Source organism: Macaca nemestrina, chromosome 18 (assembly GCF_043159975.1).
Source record: "Macaca nemestrina isolate mMacNem1 chromosome 18, mMacNem.hap1, whole genome shotgun sequence".
NCBI lineage: Eukaryota > Metazoa > Chordata > Mammalia > Primates > Cercopithecidae > Macaca > Macaca nemestrina.
The window spans coordinates 12,475,169-12,494,029 of NC_092142.1; the positions used below are offsets into that span (position 1 = coordinate 12,475,169).

An 18,861-nucleotide genomic window follows, 5' to 3' on the forward strand; every position below is an offset into this window, starting at 1 on the left:
GGTCCTTCTTTTTCTGTTGGCTATTATTGGAAGAGACTCTCAATACTAGTGAGGCGTTCTGGCTCGTTGCCTAGCAACACAATTCCAAACATTCGGCAGCTCCAGAATTGAAGTTGAGGAGTGCTGTAGTAACATCAGAAAGAGATTCGAGGCCCCGCAGCCAGCCGCCTGCTCGGCTAAGGGCTCGATGATAAAATTTTAGGATGAGATGGTGGGGCAGTGACCGTTAAATTGGCTGCAGTCTGAGCCCCCTGCCCCTTAACCACCAGGAGTGAACCTAGGTGGCATGGCCAACACAGATCCCTCATGCTGGGCATCTTTCTTTAAAGGGGAAACTTCCCACCGAATTTTGTGTACTAGCCCTTCAGTGATTGTCTTACTGTCTTAGTAATTGGAAGGTTCCTGATGACATTTAGACATGCCTCACTTCTTTATCATCTGTTTATTCATTCCCCAAACATTTACCAAGCATCTCTCATGTGCTGGGCACAGTTCTAGGTACTGAGGAGCTAGAGGTGGGGATCCAGCTTGGCCATGCACAAGTTCTGTGTCACACGTTAAAATTTCCCCATCATTAAAATGTGGATTCTAAGAGTGCCAGCACCATGGGCTGTTGTGAGGACTAAATGAGTTCATACATAGAGAGTGCTTTGACAGTGTGGTCAGCACTCAATATATGTTAGCTCTTCTCACATGGGCTCTGCCTACAGAGCGTTCTAGTGGAGGTAACGATGGTAATAAAATAAAGAAGTGATCGATGATTGGATGGGGCAAAACGGGAGGCAGTGGGGTCATGTGGGAGTGATGTCCTCTTTGTTGTCTGTGGCACTGAACGATCCCCACTCGATCCACCCATGGGAATGAGTTCCTGTGAAGCGGGAAATTCCTAATGGAAGTTTTAGGTTATGCAATACAGCTCCCAACTCTTTACCTGGAAAAAGACCAGTGCTGGGTGCTGGTCCCTCATATAGACCCTGGATTTCTCGCTCCCAGGAGGGGAAGGAGGAACCGATGACAGCAGGATGAATGTAGCAAGGACAGGGTGGCTGAGGTGCAGAGGGCCACAGGGGGGAAGGGTTAAGGGCTGGGTGCAGGGGCCTTCAGGAGGTCTTGGAGAGATGGGGATGCTGGGCCAGGAGGGGACCTCCCTGCAGTGTGCAAAGGTGGCTGACGGTGATCTCCTGGGCTGCACCCCTGGTTCTGCACTAAGCACTGCAGGACGTCTGGATGGGCTTGATAGGCTGTTGTCACCATTATGAAGCCCTTGAGGAAGCAATGATAATGGTACTGCCAAGTACTGAGTCTGCCCTTGTCACCCATTAACTCACGCATGTCTGCGATCCTGTGAGAGCTTGCGGTGATCCGCATTTCACAGAGGAGACGGGAGTGCTTAGCAGTAGGGAAGCTTAGCTGGCATCACACAGCCAGTGGCTGATGGAGCTGGGCTGCACGGCTAGGCTCTTAGCCTGGGAAGAATGTGTTTTAGCTTCACCTGGAGACCCTGCACCAAGCCACAGGGCATTTTGAGGGGGCTGTATTTCAGGCTGACTTCCCGCATCTGGCTGTTTGTTCCCTGCCTCGCCAAGCTCTCTTGCCTGTGGTTAATGATCCAGGCTGCAGTGAGCTCACAAGGTCCCAGTATCATTTCTGTGCTCTTGGTTTGGGCCACACATTTTTTTTTTTTTTGTCCTTTTTAGCATTTGACCATTTTATTTGAGGTCTGCTGCATTCCTGCTGACCTCCCTAACAGCTCAGATTCTTAATTTGTTTACCGACTTTCAGGAAGGGCTGTCCCTGAACTTTAAGCTGGGATCAACTTTTGGTCTGGAGGTTTCTAGCCGGCTGTCTCAGCTGGGCCAGGCAGCAGCTTATGTAACTGTTTGATGCAATTTAGAGCTGATCCAAAACGGGCCTCTTGCTCAGGGGATGAGACGCGGTCAGACTTGTTGGAAATGTCAGCTTTGTTTGAATTGTGCCACTGGCAGAGCTGGGACAGCTCGGTGTGTAAAGTTGAAAGGTGGGGGTGGCAGGGAGGCAGTGGGGTGTGAGTTTATTGGGAAGGAGTAGCCTGACGGGGCTGCTTCATTAAAGCTGGGGGAGCTGCACCGCCCTGGAGGAGAGCACTCCAGGCTCCTGCAGTCCCATGTGAAGGGCTCACGTCCTGACCTTGTCCTTTACTTCGTTTGTTTCCTTATTTCCACAAGGAGGTGAATAACACTCGCCGTGTGCAGCGCCTGCACACACTGGGCCCAGAGGACATGCTCCGTACGTGGCAGGGGTGCTTACATTTTGGTTGCAGCCCAGCAGTTCCAACCCTTCCCCTGACCCCTCCTTCAACTCCTTTTCCTCCTCCTCTTCTCCCTCCTGCCCTATACCTTAAATATTAATGTTAAAAATTCGTATTTAAAGTTTTGTTTGCATAAGTGTATATTTACATGGAACAAAACTCAAAAGGTACACATGGGACACCGTAAAGGATTTCTCTTCCACTTGCATGTCAGCCACCTTGCTCCCCGCCCAGGACTCTAACCTTTGGAGTTTACCTTCTGGAAGAACATTGCTGCCCATTTGAATAGGGGGTTGGGCATACTGGAGCTCCCACTTGAAGTGGCCACCGCGTGCCCTTTGATTGGCCATTACGTTGCATTTCAGCAGCACCAAGCTGCTTCCAGGTGTCTGTACACACTGTCAGTTTCATGCGCGCACGATTCAGTTTCATGCACTTCCTTCTGCTGGGACACCCTCCCCTCTCCTCCCCTTTTGCCTCGGTCGTGCTTATTCATCCTTTAAGACACAGCTTAGGCGTGGCCTCCTCCAGACAGACAGACACTTGAAGATCAAGAGGCTAGCTTCCTCATCAGTAAAGCTGGTTGGAAAACAGAGCTTGAGCCTGCGGGCAGGTGGACTTACATAAACTTCGTCCCTGAGTCTAACAGTCAGAGGTAGACACTCCCTCGGGGCAGCTCCTGAGCACACCTTGTGGGCGGGTGAACAGGTGGGTGGGCCCTGAGAGAAGCCACAGGAGCTGAGCTGAGGTGGAGCTCCTCCTGGCTGGTCCGAGTGGGCCCGGTCACTCCCTGCCTCCTGGGAGCAGACAGTAGGGCACAGAGAGAGGGAGGGTGGGAAGTGGGGAGTGGGGACCTACTTCATGAGAAGATGGGAAGTCAGAACTGGCGGTTCCCCTCCAGCACGGAGCACTTCATGAGGAGAGAGACATTTAGGTTTCAGGCTGTTGTTAGATACATGGCTGTGGCTGGGTGTCTTTGCTGAGGTTCTATTTTCTCTTCTGCAGAATGGGACTAATTACCTGTCTTTCACATGTTTGCTCTGAACACTGGCTAAAATAAAGTAGGTAGAGAGTGATGTCTGAGTCTTCGAGGTGGTCAGCTCAGCACTAAACCCAGGGCCCTTGGTTCCGTTTTCTTGTACCGCCCTTCTCCCTGATTCTTCTCAAACCTCCCATCTCCTCTTCCCCTGAAGGAAGGAAGAGGCACATGTTGTTGAATGGAGCTGTGTTGCTCGTAGGGGAGTTGGGTGTGTGGAGGAAGGGCCGGTGAGTTGGTGCCGCATGGTTCCTGGGGAGTTAGGTGACAGCTGGCAGCTCAGTATTTAGTGACCTAAACAGGGAGGCTCCAGAGACAGGAGCAGATGCAGCCTGTCTGAGGGCAGTTCTGCCCTCGCCTCTTCGGTCCCCCATGGCATTCTGCTGGCCTGGACTCCCGATGAGGGTGGAGTCCTGTCCGCCTCCAGAAGGAAGCCCAGTTCTGACCATGCCCTCTACCCTTTTGTATTCAGACTTCCACCAGCATCTGGCAGGACTTGCATCAGCCTGCTGTGCCCTTTTGACTCGGGGAGTGTGGATCCCTGGACTGAGGGACACGGCAGAATGCCTCTGCATGCCTGTGTCCCTGGGGTGCTAGCCCACCTCCCTCTGTGGTGCAGTGCCCTCATGACTGCCTGGCTCTGAGATGGAGCTGGATCCGAGGACCCTATATGCAAATCCATCTCTCTGGAGTGGCACTCTCCCCAGTGAGCGCTAGGCATGATGAACCCGGGATGCGTGGTACTTGATCAATGTGCAGGCACCGTGCTCAGTACCAGACGTGGATTTCCATGCCCCCACCCGTCTAGTCCTTGCAGCGACCCCATGCGGCAGCCACTGTTATCACCTCTCTCTCATTGATGAGCAGAATCAAGGCTCAGCGATGTAGGAACTTGTCCAGCACAGGGAGTCCTTGGTGGGAGAGCATGGGACTTCAAAGCCCACCTCTTAAACCGCGTGCCCAATAGCTTCTGGCTTTTCATCCTTCAGTCATTCATTCACCAAATGTTTACAAAGGCCTGCTGTGTGCCAGGCGCTGTGCTGGCTCGAGGCAGGGTGTCCACCACGGCACTGTTGACCTTTGGGTTGGATCATCCTTTGCCGTCCTCTGAGTTGTAGGAGATTTTGCGGGGTCTCTGGCCTCTACCCACTAGCTGCCAGTAGCACCACCACCAGCTGTGACAGGCAAGTGTCTGTGAACAGTCCTCAGTGTCCTCCAGGGGGGCAAAACTGCCCTTGGTTGACACCCGCTACTCTAGGAGTCCATAAGCAGAAGAGACATGTCGGGTGGGGCTCTGTCCTCTACGGTAAAGGAAAGCTGGACAAGAGGAGGGGCGGTGCATGCTGGGGGGGCTGCTGTGCCCAGACAGGGCTGTCTGCAGAGGCCTTCTGACAACGTGGCTTTTGAGTAGGGGCCTGAATGAAGTGAGGAAGAGATCGTGGGGGTGTGGAGGGAAGAGTGTGCTTGGTGGAGGGAATGGCCAGGACAGAGGCCCTGGGTCCAGGGGGCGCTGGGTGTGGCTGGGGTAGGAGGAGATGAGGCAGAGAAGTTGGGGATGGGGCGGGTGGGGTGGCCTCAGCTTTCATCCTGAGTGAGTGGGGGTGCTGCTGGGGGCATTACAGCAGAGGATAGTGAGTGATGCAGGGAGGCCTGTGCCTTAGACAAGTCATCTGGCCCCTGGGTGGACTGGGGGACAGCAGGGAGGGCAGGTGGCAGGTGGGGGTCGCAGTGTAGGCAGCAGATGCTGGCCACCTGGGGGAGGGCTGGGGACTTTCTGATTAGGAGAATGACCTTTGGGGTTTCTCCACATTGAAACGATCAGTACAATACCTGCCCATGGTGAAAACACCTGTCGTTGGCTCATCTCTTCTCAATTCCCAGGATGAAGAGTGCCTCTGCAGTGTTTCAGCTGTTACTGCATTGGCGGGACACTTTCTACCACCGTTTCTTGAATTGCCATGTTTTAGACATTGCCAGTTTCCTGCTGGAATAGGTAGGGGTTGTGGGTGCGTGTCCTGAGCATCCTGCTGGGCTGAAGGGAGCAGCCTGTTTTGTTCTCTCCTTTCTCAGGGCTCTGTGTTATTTTCTTTTTCTTCTGGGTGGCCTAATGTACCTTTGTGGCCCCCCCGCTTGTATTTATTTATTTATTTTTTTGCCTTGCAGAACCTTTAGCATCTTTCTCGTTCTGTTCTTCCTCCTCCTGAATGGTTGACCCCCAATTTTACTTATTTATTTTTATTTTTAATTTTTTTGAGATAGCATCTCACTCTGTTGGCCAGGCTGGAGTGCAGTGGTGTGATCTTGGCTCACTGCAACCTCCGCCTCCCGGGTTCAAGTGATTTTCCTGCCTCAGCCTCCCGGGTAGCTGGGATTACGGGCATGCGCCACCATGCCTGGTTCCTTTTTGTATTTTCACTAGAGATGGGGTTTCACCATGTTGGCCAGGCTGATCTTGAACTCCTGACCTCAAGTGATCTGCCTGCCTTGGCCTCCCAGAGTGCTGAGATTACAGGCATGAATCACTGTGCCCGGCCTGACCCCCAATTTTAATCATTTTATGTTGGCAGCTGTAGTTTTAGTCACAGCTGTCCCTTGGTAATAATGAAAAAGGAAAGTGCCGTCTTTCTTTTTAAAAAAATATACTTTAAGTTCTGGGATACATGTGCAGAATGTGCAGGTTTGTTACATAAGTATACACGTGCCATTTTTTTTGCTGCACCCATCAACCCATCATCTGCATTAGGTATTTGTCCTAATGCTATCCCTCCCCTAGCTCCCTACCCCCAGACAGGCCTGGATGTGTGATGTTCCCCTTGCCTCCCCTGCATGTGTTCTCATTGTTCAACTCCCACTTACGAGTGAGAACATGTAGTGTTTGGTTTTCTGTTCTTGTGTTAGTTTGCTGAGAATGATGGTTTCCAGCCTCATCCATGTCCCTGCAAAGGACATGAACTCATTCTTTTTTATGGTTGCATAGTATTCCATGGTGTATATGTGCCACATTTTCTTTATCCAGTCTATCATTGATGGGCATTTGGGTTGGTTCCAAGTCTTTGCTATTGTGAACAGTGCTGCAATAAACATACATGTGCATGTGTCTTTATAGCAGGATGACTTATAATCCTTTGGGTATATACCCAGTAATGGGATTGCTGGGTCAAATGGTATTTCTGGTTCTAGATCCTTGAGGAATCACCACACTGTCTTCCACAACGGTTGAACTAATTTACACTCTCACCAACAGTGTAAAAGTGTTCCTATTTCTCCACATCCTCTCCAGCACCTGTTGTTTCCTGACTCTTTAATATTCGCCATTCTAACTGGCGTGAGATGGTATCTCATTGTGGTTTTGATTTGCATTTCTTTAATGGCGGCTTTTTTTCATATGTTTGTTGGCTGCATAAATGTCTAGTTTTGAGAAGTGTCCATTCATATCCTTCGCCCACTTTTTGACAGGGTTGTTTGTCAAAAGCTGGAAGCATTCCCTCTGAAAACTGGCACACAACAAGGACGCCCTCTCTCACACTCCCATTCAACATAGTATTGGAAGTTCTGGCCAGGGCAATCCGGCAAAAGAAAGAAAGAAAGGGTATTCAGATAGTAAGAGTGGAAGTCAAATTGTCTCTGTTTGCAGATGACATGATTGTATGTTTAAAACCCCATTGTCTCAGCCAAAGATCTCCTTAAGCTGATAAGCACCTTCAGCGAAGTCTCTGGATACAAAATCAATGTGCAAAAATCACAGACATTCCTATACACCCATAATAGAGAGCCAAATCATGAGTGAACCTCCCATTCACAATAAAATAGAATAAAATACCTAGGAATACAACTTACAAGGGATGTGAAGGACATTTTCATGGGGAACTACAAACCACTGCTCAAAGAAATAAGAGAAGACACAAACAAATGGAAAAACATTCCATGCTCATGCGTAGGTAGAATCAATACTGTAAAAATGGCCATACTGCCCAAAGTAATTTATAGATTCAATGCTATTCCCATCAAGCTACCATTCACTTTCTTCACAGAATTAGAAAAAACTGCTTTAAATTTCATATGGAACCAAAAAAGAGCCCATATAGCCAAGCGAATCCTAAGCAAAAAGAACAAAGCTGGAAGCATCATGTTATCTGACTTCAAACTATACTACGAGGCTATAGTAACCAAAATAGCATGGTACTGATACCAGAACAGATATATAGACCAATGGAACAGAACAGAGGCCTCAGAAATAATGCTACACATCTACAACCATCTGATCTTTGACAAACCTGACAAAAACAAGCAATGCGGAAAGGATTCCCTATTGAATAAATAGTGTTAGGAAAACTGGCTAGCCATATGCAGAAAACTGAAACTGGACCCCTTCCTTACACCTTATACAAAAATTAACTGAAGATGGATTAAAGACTTAAACGTAAGATCTAAAACCATAAACATTCTGGAATAAAACCTAGGTAATACCATTCAGGACATAGGCATGGGCAAAGACTTCATGACTAAAATACCAAAAGCAGTGGCAACAAAAGTCAAAATTGACAAATGGGATCTAATTAAACTAAGAGCTTCTGCACAGCAAAATGAACTATCATCAGAGTGAACAGGTGACCTACAGAATGGGAGAGAATTTTTGCAATCTATCCATCCAGACTCTACAAGGAACTTAAACAACTTTACAAGACAAAAACAAGGCAAGTGTCTTCTTAATGTTCCCTTGTCTCCCTTATCATCCTTCTGTGATGTTATTGTGATCATCAATTTATTCTTCATTTCTAGAGCCCTGATTGTGTGATTAGAACCCTTCTAGAATTCACTGCTAAAAAAGATGAACTACACTTGCAAAAATGACCTATATTTGCTTCAGTTTCCTGGAATTGGAAGCCCTCATTCCAGATGAGGCAGCAGAAAAAATCAGTTTGTTTCCTTGAAATGGTGGCTACCACTTGACCCCACACCATCTGGTAGTTGTGTGCTTTGTTTGAAAATTAAGGCATAGTTGGATGCTTGTGGGTACTGAGCTGCCAGGAGAATCTCCTCAAGGAAAATTAGGCGCAGAGATCACCCAGGCTATGGTTCTTTGAGGCCAGTACTTTTAAAAAAAACTTCTTGTGGCCAGGTGTGGTGAATCATGCCTGTAATCCCAGCACTTGGGGAGGCCGAGGCGGGCAGATCACCTGAGGTCAGGTGATCGAGACCAGCCTGGCCAACATGGTGAAACCCTATCTCCACTAAAAATACACAAATTAGCCAGGCGTCGTGGCACACACCTGTAATCCCAGCTACACAGGAGGCTGAGGCAGGAGAATTGCTTGAATCCAGGAGGTGAAGATTGCAGTGAGCCGAGATTGCACCACTGCACTCCAGCCTGGGTGACAGAGTGAGATTCCATCTCAAAAACAACAAACAAACAAACAAAAAACCCCAAAACTAAAAAACTTGTTGCCACTTTTTCTTTGACCTTCAAGTTCTCCAGATCTCCAGGATCATTCCAGGATTAGCTTTGGGTTGGGGCCATTATCTTTATAAAGTGTAGTTGGAAGGTTCGTTAAATAGTGGGTGCACCCATCACTGTGAATACTGGAAACTTGTTATGTTTATCTGTGCAAATCTTTGTTAAAAATAGTTGGCAACCCATGTCTTTATTGTTGTGCATTGCATGCAGAGCTTTCTTTGCTTTCCAGAGATAAGATCCACAAGACAAATTGTACTGAATAAAGGGAACTGGAATGAATGCCAAAGACTTGCCTTCTAGGGCTGGGTCTGAATGTCTGCTGGGAATGGCGGTGTGATTCAAAGCATTGGCTCCAAATGCAGATCTGCTTGGGTTTTATTAGTGCTTCTTTCTGCTGGGTCCCTGCTTATCCGCATAGGAAGGAGATTAAGGCTTAATTTGGAATTCCAGTAAAGTCAGCCTCAGTCTTCAGAGCATGAGGCAACACCGTGAGCTGTTTCTTCATGGTGAGGGTCACAGTTAACCCAAAATGAGGCCGGACTGTGCTAAGAGTCTAATTTCCTTCCCTCCTTCCTGCCTCCCTTCCCTCCCTGCCTCCCTCCCTCCTTCCTCCCTCCCTCCCTCCCTCCCTCCTTCCTTGTTTCACTCTGTCACTAGGCTGGAGTGCAGTGGCGTGATCTCCGCTCACTGCAACCTCCGCCTCCTGGGTTCAAGCGATTCTTGTGCTTCAGCCACCTGAGTAGCTGGGATTGCAGGCACGTGCCACCACACCCAGCTAGTTTTTTTTTTTTTTTTTTTAATATTTTTAGTAGAGATGGGGTTTCACCATGTTGGCCAGTATGGTCTCCATCTCCTGACCTTGTGATCCACCCATTTTGGCCTCCCAAAGTGCTGGGATTACAGGCGTGAGCCACCACGCCCGGCCAGGAATCTAATTTCTAAAGTGCATTTTGGGAAAGAAAAAAGATGCACCCACAAATCTTCATTAAAGAGTTACCCTTATTAGTCTATATGTGATTTTCTTCTTTTCTAGGCAGCACTGGTGACTCAGGTGATGCATTTTGTGATGGAAAAACTCACAACACAGAGACAGTGCTGTCTGTATTTCCGGGGACTCCTAGCCCGTCTCTCCTCCCACCCCAGAAGCCTTTAGGCTCAGCAGTGCGGTGTGTGGTCCTGCTGCACAGATGAGCCACAGGCCTTGGAGTGCAGAGATTAGCTTGGAAAGAAGAGCTCTGCAAAGCTCTTTTTGTGCAGATATTAAGTTTGGTGAATGAGTGGAGAAGTTGGGAGCCAGGGACCGCAACCATATTTACCAGCGAGCTCAGCGGTGGGCGTCCTGGCTGGCCCAGCATGGGAGGAGTGATTGCTTCCTGGAGGAGTCTGTACTAATCCATCTTCATAAGCCTCAGCCGTGGCTCCTCTGGAGGGACAGAGCCAACGTCTCCATCTAAGTAACGCGAGGGAGGAGGGAGAGATGCTGAAGCAAGATTGTCACAGCTTAATGATGGGAAATGCTCTCACCCGGGACTCGAGAAACTTGGCTTCTGTGAGTTTCATCTGCTCACTCCTGGCCTGTGTGGGCTGAGGAGTGGACTGAAAGGCTGCCTTCCTAATGTGTCAATTGCTTTGCCAGGAATTGCATCGGTAGTGTGTCAGGGGGGCTGTGGTGTGGTTTCTGTGACAGAGACCCCGAGCAACACTGGTTTAGACAAGGTAGAATTTTATTTCTTCCCACTTGACAGTTTGAGGCCCAGTCCTCTCTTCCTTGGTGGTGCCATTACATTTCAGGTGTTGCCCTTGTCCATGTGTCCATCGCATGCACATTTCTGCCAGAGCGGAGATATGGGCCCCTCCTTTTCTGCTGCTGCTTGCTTTTCTTTTTCAGACAGGGTCTTGGAGTCACCCAGGCTGGAGCACAGTGGAATGATGATAGCTTATGGCAGCATCCACTTCCCAGGCTCAATTGATCCTCCTGCCTCCGCCTCCTGAGTAGCTGGGACTATAGGCATGTGCCACTATGCCTGGCTCATTTTTCTATTTTTTTTTTTTTTTGGAGACAGGGTCTCACTATGTTGCCGAGGCTGATCTGTAACTCCTGGGCTTAAGCGATCCTTCTGCCTTGGCCTCTGAAAGTGCTGGGAGTACAGGTGTGAGCCATCGTGCCTGGCCTCTTTTATTTAAGGGCATACCCCCAATTTCCAGTATTGCTTTCTTTTTTTTTTTTTTTTTTTTTTGGAGACAGGGTCTCATTCTGTTACCCAGGCTGCAGTGCAGTGGCACGATTATGGCTCCCTGCAGCCTTGTACTCCTGGACTCAAGCAATCTTCCCACCTTAGCCTCCCAAGTAGCTGGGACTACAGGTGCAGGTCACCATGCCCAGCTAATTTTGAAATTTTTTTTTTTTTTTTTTCAGACGGAGTCTCGCTCTGTCGCCCAGGCTGGAGTGCAGTGGCCGATCTCAGCTCACTGCAAGCTCCGCCTCCCGGGTTCCTGCCATTCTCCTGCCTCAGCCTCTCGAGGAGCTGGGACCACAGGCGCCGCCACCATGCCCGACTGATTTTTTAATTTTTTTAGTAGAGACGGGGTTTCACCGTGTTAGCCGGGATGGTCTCGATCTCCTGACCTCGTGATCCGCCCGTCTCGGCCTCCCAAAGTGCTGGGATTACAGGCGTGAGCCACCGCGCCCGGCCTTAATTTTGAAATTTTTTTATAGAGATGAGGTCTCACTGTGTTGCCTAGGCTGGTCTTGAACCCCTGGGCTAAAGCAATCCTCCCTCAGCCTCCCAGAGTGCTGGGATTCCAGGTGCGGGTCTCGGCCTCCCAGAATGCTGAGATTCCAGGTGCGAGCCATGGTACATGGCCCCACATCACTTCCTATTAACCTCACCTTGGCTGGAATTAGTTAAACGGCCACAGCTGCAAGGCTGCACGTGCAGGCAAGAGGTGTCTTTATTCTGAGTGGTCACCTGGCCAGCCAAGGCCCTTCAGTTACTATAGAAGAAGAAAATGGGTGTGGGGACAGCTGACATCTGCTCCAGGTGGAAGACAGCACTGGCCAATCTGACTGACCACAGCACTGTGGGGTTTTGTTTTGTTTTTAACTTTTTTACTTTGAAAGAATTTAAGGCCAGGTGCGGTGGCTCATGCTTGTAATCCCAGCACTGCGGGAGGTTGAGACAGGAGGATCACCTGAGGTCAGGAGTTCAAGACCAGCCTGGCCAACATGGTGAAACCCTGTCTGTACTGAAAAATACAAAAATTAGCCAGGCATGGTGACTGAGGCAGGAAAATCTCTTGAACCTGGGAGATGCAGTGAACCGAGATTGAGCCCCTTCATTCCAGCCTGGGCGACAGAGTGAGACTCTGCCTCAAAAGCCAAAAAAAAAAAAAAAAAAAAAAAAAAAAAAGGAGTTGCTAGTTAAGTGCATAGAAGAGAATTGAGGTGACAAGTGGGTGGTGGGCACCATGGATGTGATGGCTGCCTGCCCTGTCCGGGCCTCAAACATCCTCCCCAGGCCCGGAAGCAGGTGTTCTGTTACCCGTCCATAGGAATTCTTCATTAGGAATGAAGAAACTGTGTCCCACAGGGATTGATTAACAATCATGTTTTAAGTAATAGAATTAGGTACTGTTGAAGCTATGAAATGAATTAGGCTGTGAACATTTTTTTTTTTAAGGCCAAAGATTGATTGATGGTAATGGAATGAAACTTGGAAATTTATTAGGAGTTGCTAGAAAAATAAGAAGGGGAAAGGTCCATGTTGAACCATAGAGATTTTCCATTTGACATCAATTGCTATTTGCTGTTCCAAGGAGGACAATTATGCCACCCGAGCTGAGATGCAGATGGGCCAGGCTCTTTTTGGACAATCTTTAGGGTAGGAGAAGCCCTCCCAGTGGTAGAGAAAGTTGACTTTGACTAGCCTTGCCTGGCATTCTTTGACGAGCTCTGGTGGAGGTTAGGAAGGGCCAGGACTGAGGTGGGGGAGAATGCCAGCTGGCTCTTGAGGCTGGGACCCCAGGCCTGATGCCCTCCTTATGGAAGTTCTATGCCAGGCCATGGGGTGACTCCATGATGGTGAGTGGCTGCCATGAGAAAAAGACAACTGGGCTGGACTTGACCATGGGGGAACCAAGTCAGCAGGTGCACCAGAAGGTGTCATGGCACCTGGAGGCTGGTTCTGGCTCCAGACTTGAACCTTTTGAGTCTTGGAGGTGCTGTGTTTTCTCTTTTAGGAGAGGGGTCAGAGGCATCCAAGCTTGCTGGGTGACTACTATATCTGGGCACTGTGCATGCGGGAACCTCCATAGCCTGTAGCTCTCTTAATACCCACAACAGCCCTGTGAGTTGAGTGATCATGTCCCTGTGCCCCGATGCCACAGCTGGCCATCAGGGAGGTTCAGTCCATGATGTAGAGTTATGCTGGTGATGGCCGGAGCAAGGGTTTGAACCTAGGCTGAGCCCTGAAGCCTCTGCTCCATACACACCAAGCTGTCCCTGTCTTAGTTCATTTTCTGTCGCTTATAACAGAGTACTTGAAGTTGGTAATTAATAAGGAAAAGGAGGCTGGGCACAATGGCTCATGCCTGTAATCCCAGCACTTTGGAAGGCTGAGGTGGGTGGATCACAAAGGCAGGAGTTCAAGACCAGCCTGGCCAAGGTAATGAAACCCCATCTCTACTAAAAATACAAAAATTAGCTGGGCGCTGTGGCAGGTGCCGGTAACCCCAGCTACTTGGTAGGCTAAGGCAGGAGAATCACTTGAACCTGGGGAGCAGAGGTTGCAGTGAGCCGAGATTGCGGTGTTGCACTCCAGCCTGGGCAATAGAGTGAGACTGTGTCTCAAAAAAAAAAAAAAAAAAGAAAAAAGAAAAGGAATTTATTTCTTAGAGTTATGCAGGCTGAGAAGTCTAGAGTTGAGAGTTTGTATCTGGTGAGGGCCTTCTTGCTGATGGGCACTCTCTGCAGAGTCCTGAACTGGCGCAGAGCAGCAGATGGAGAGGGGACTGAGTGTGTGAGCTCAGGTCTCTCTTCCTCTTCTTAAAAAGCCACCACTCCAAAAATGGGCCCACTCCCATGATACCCCATACTTCCATTAACTCATGCATCCATGAGTCCATGAATGGTTCAGCACACTCATGATTCCCAAGCCCTCATGACACAGTCACTTCTTAAAAGCCCCATATCTCAGTACTGCCACTGACGCTTAAATTTCACCATAAGTTTTGGAGGGGACACACATTGAAACCTCAGCAGCCCCCTGTCGGTGGCCTCACTACAGCACTAGCCCTAATTGTCTACATCTGGGACCCTCACGCATACACCGTGAAGCTGCTGTCATCTGGAGCGAGGAGGGACATGGTGAACAGGGGGATGCCCAGCAGTGCAGACTCTGGAAGGTTCCTGCAAGAAGGCTCAAGGGTTAACCTGTTTAGCTTCCATTGCCCTCATCTTTTTTTTTTTTTTTTCTCTCGAGATAGAGTCCCGCTCTATCATCCAGGCTGGAGTGCGGTGGCGCAATCTTGGCTCACTGCAACCTCCGCCTGCCAGACTCAAGGAATTCTCCTGCCTCAGCCTCCCAAGTAGCTGGAATTACAGGTGTGCACCACCACGCCCAGCTAATTTTTGTATTTTTAGTGGAGACAGAGTTTCACCATGTTGGCCAGGCTGGTCTTGAACTCCTGACCTCGTGATCCACCCGCCTTGGCCTCCCGGAGTGCTGGTATTACAGGTGTGAGCCACTGTGCCTGGCCCTCATCTTTAAAATGAGTGTGATCTCACTGCACTGCCCTTTGCACAGGGCAAAGTGAATATGGAGGCTCTGACCATAAGCTGGACATGTCACTGGATGCTGAGCTTGGCGGGAGGTGTTTCAGAACTGCAGCTCATGTGTCTAAAGCTGCAAATGGCTCTCAGATGACTCTCTTGCTGCTTTGGGGATACCTTTCCCTGAAGCTCTTGAGGCAGGAGAGAGGTGGAAGCATCCTTTATGTCCTGGGGGCGAGGCAGCCATTCCTCCCGTGTGTCTAACGTCTCCTGCAGCCCAGCATGGCGTTCCCGCCTTAGTCTGATTAAATACTAATTTTCTAGCTCTGAAGGTGGAACTTGGAACAGACTTTTTCCTTTTCCCCAGACGAGTGAGTTTTGCACAGATGACTCAGACCATAGACTATGATGAACCCAGAAGCAAGCTTTTAGTCCAGCTTTTAGGGCCACCTTTTGGCCTGCTGAGCCCAGCGACGAGGAAGGGACAGCCTTTTGCTGGGGAAGAGCAGGTGTGAGTGGCTGGGCTGCTTGACTCCCTTTGGTTTCTGAAGGCTTAGTGGTTGGGCTTGGGGCCAGACAAACGCCCAGGCCTTTAAAAACACCTGGCTCGCGGCTGGTCAGTGTCACTTCACACAAGCCCTTGGTATCTAAAGCCAACCTCCGGACTACAGCGGTTGTATCAGCCAATTTTCTGTTCACAGTCTGTGGACCTGAGCCCTTTTAAGACACTGTGGTGGCTTGAGGAAACAAACTTGATTATTAACAAAAAATGGTGTTTTTCTTTTTTAATTTTTTTTTTTTTTTGAGAAAGAGTCTTGCCCTGTTGCCCAGGCTGGAGTGCGGTGGTGCAGTCATAGCTCACTGTACCCTCAAAGTCCTGGGCTCAAGTGATCTTCTCAGCTCAGAGTAGCTGAGATCACAGGTGCACACCACCACACCTGGCTAATTTCTTATTTCTTGTAAAGATAGGGTCTGTAGTGAGCTATGTTGCCTCAAACTCCTAGGCTCAAGTGATCCTCCCACCTTGGCTTCCCAGTGTACTGGGATCACAGGTGTGGTCCAGAAAGCAGTGTTTTTCTGAGGGGGCCAAGGTCTTAATACAATGGCATGTTCACAAGGACTCCTAGAAAGACAGGGCTACTGAAGCGATCTGCTGCATGCCCCCACACCTCAGCAGGATGGTGGTTCATCTGGACAGGTGCATGCACACACCTGTACCCTCCTACCCCCCACCAGGCAGCTCACTTCCCTGCCCAGCACTCTGCTGTGGCCTCATTCTGCACTTTAGAGCAGAATCCATGTTTTTGCTGTGGCATTCAAAGCCTGCCTGATAGGACCCCTGCTGCCCTTTGCCTTCCATGCCCTGTGCTTGTCACTTGCCAGCCACACCGGCCTTTGAGCCATTTCTCAGATGTGCCAAGTTTCTTCTTACGTCAGAGACTTGAGGCAGGCTCCTCCTTCCCTCCCCGCCCAGGAGTACACTTCGCAGACTTCCCTTTACATCTCAGGGAGCACAGCCAGATTCCCGGCCCCTTCCCACTGCAAGGAAAGCAGGTGCCTGATTCCAGCCTCCAAGATGGCAGGCAGCAAGGAGAATGGGCTGGGAATGGCTTTGGGCATAGCCACCCAGCAGAGCTTGTTTAGTTGAGTGTGATGGAGAGGTCACCTAGACTGAATGGTGTGGGTAGCAGCTGGTAGGAGGCCTGAGAGTCATTTCAGACGGTTTAGGAAGGCTTGAGTGAGAGCGAGAGATGTTCAGGAGGCTGCTGGGGTAAAGCAAAACCACAGGAGTAGGGAGAGGTGGGATTTGAGAGTGTGTGGAGGTTGCTCCCCCAGACCCGTGTCGCCTGCTTCTCTGAAGATCTGAGAAGATCTCAGATGCCTAATCTCTTTTCCCCATTGAATCACCTCCATAATTTTGGAGGTAGACAGGAGGTGCTGTCATGCCCAGTTCAGAGGTGGGGAAACTGAGCCTCAGAGCAGACAAGCCACACATCCATGGCTTGGTAAAGTCGCCGAGCTGGGGCTGGAACCTGACCCCTCCTGACTACATGGTGCGCATGTTCTGTCTAAGGATGTTCCGGTTGTTTCTCAAAGTGTCAGGTGCAGAGTAGGATGGCTCAGAGTTGGTGAGAACCATTCTGGGTGTGAGAGCGGCCTGCACCCTCCCAGTGGCTGTCTGCTTCTAATTAATTGCAGATTATGTGTGAGAGTCTGTTTGAGAATTGCCCGTATATATGATACCACAGCCTGAAGGGGAAGGAAGCTGTGCAGCTTCGTGTCCTCATTATTTATGAGTATTTCACATGCAATTAATCTTCCTTGCCATCAGTTAACCTCACCACTCCACTGTGCATGAGGCCAATGACAACAGATGTTGGCCTCGCAGCCCCAGGGGCCGTGGCAGACTCAGGGCTTTAGACAGGTCACGGTCATCTCTCTGCTGGTTGCATTTGGCCAGCGAGCGGCCAGTGGACAGGAGCAGATGACGAGGACAGCTAATGTGCCACATTTGCTTGCAGGAGCCAGAAACTGGTAGGGCTCATCTGGTATCCCTGATGAATCACAGCATCTGAGAGCTAGAAGGATTCTAGAAGATCAGCTTGTGTAACCTCTGCATTTTGTAGATGGAACATCTGAGACCCAAAGTGGGTTTGAAATGCCATGCCAGTTAGAGGCTGGGCCCATAGTCCTTGTCTGTTACTTGCTGTGGCATCACATGTCTTTGCTTATAATGTCATTTTTTCCCATCCTGTGCGTCTCCCACCTTGCTGGCCACATTGCCTCCCATGCCAGCTCAATGTAGGTTCCACATAGTAGCATATAAGCTGTGACTCATTTGGTTGCAAGGGACAGAAACCAGCTCAAGCCAGCTTAAGTAAAATAAGGGAATAATATCGTTCCCCTAACTCCAGCATCTAGAGGTACAGCTGCAAGTAGGCGTCTCTGGATCCCAGGGTTGGATGGTTTTCAGGTCTACCCCTGAAGGGCTCTGTTAGGAGGAGAGAGGTCCAGAGAAGCACACATTTGTGATCTGTGGTCAAGCTGGCTTTGCCCTGAGCCTGTTGAGGCTGTGTCTCTAAAATGACATGAGAGTCTTGAGAATGTTGATTTGTGCAGAACCAACATGGAGCCCTGGCCTCTTCATTCTGAGATTCCATTAGGGTGCCCGGGAGACAGTGAGTATCACTGTGGTTATGGGTTTCAGTGTCAGATGGCCCGCGTTTCAGTCCCGGTTCTGTATCGTCATTCCTTTGTTTTATTTTATTTTTGTTTTTCTTGAGACAGAGTCTTGCTCTGTTGCCCAGGCTGGAGTGCAATGATGTGATCTCAGCTCACTGCAACCTCCACCTCCTGGGTTCAAGCGATTGTCTCGCCTCAGCCTCCCGAGTATCTGGGATTACAGGTGCCCACCACCATGCCTGGCTAATTTTTTTGTGTTTTTAATAGAGACGGGGTTTCACCATGTTGGCCAGGGTGGTCTCGAATGCATCATAATTCCTTTGTAATTTAGGGCAAATCACTTCCTATATCTCCGTTTCCTAATCTATAAAATGGGTTTGATTCTAACACCTGCTTCGTGGCGTGATTTGGAAGGTTGAGTGAGATAATCGACACACAGTTTCACCCTGTGCCTGGCACATGGCTGGTGCCCTACTAGCAGCTGTTATCAGGAGCACTTAACTTCTCTCGGTCTTTCGGTCTGTGAAATGGGGGATGACACCACCAGTTCCATGAAATAAGGAACTCCCTGCTTCCTTTAGTACAGTCAGGCCCAGACCTAGCCTTCAGGGTTGGCAGTGAATGAAAAATTGCCCCTGGCAGAAGCTGAAGTCCGTCCCTCCTCCTCTGTTGCTTTTTCCTCCGGCCCCACGCTGGTTTCACTGCCGCTGGTGTTGTCTTCTTGGTTGGGAGTCCCATCCTATCTGTGGTAGGGACCAGATTCTCCTCCACAAGTACCAAAGGAAGAAAGTGGGTTTCTCAGTCTCCTAGGTTTATAGACCCATGCAGCTTTGAGAGCCAGGCCAGTAAAACCCCAGGCAGGGATGGGACACAGCAGGGTCCCATCGGTGGGATGGACCCTGAGAAATTCAGGGGAGTTTTTGCTGCCTCTGTTGCATAGCCCAGGCCTTCCACCTGGATTGTTCCACCTGGATTGTGTGTGTGTGTGGTGCTGGCTACTAAGTGGAATCGCTCTGTAAAGGCACATAGGACAGCCTGTTATTCACAAGAGCTCATGGGAATATCTTTGCAGAATGTGCCATGTCTTCCTGGAGACCTCTTGTTTTTGTGTTTTGCAATGAGGAATGGGT

The 18,861-nt window shown here is 49.5% G+C and overlaps 1 protein-coding gene across 6 annotated transcripts in view; it reads left to right on the forward strand.

Annotated features, from left to right (window-relative positions):
• LOC105467916 (sorting nexin 29) overlaps nucleotides 1–18,861 on the forward strand; it is a 590,024-nt gene that overhangs the window by 112,595 nt on the left and 458,568 nt on the right. The window lies entirely within an intron of this gene.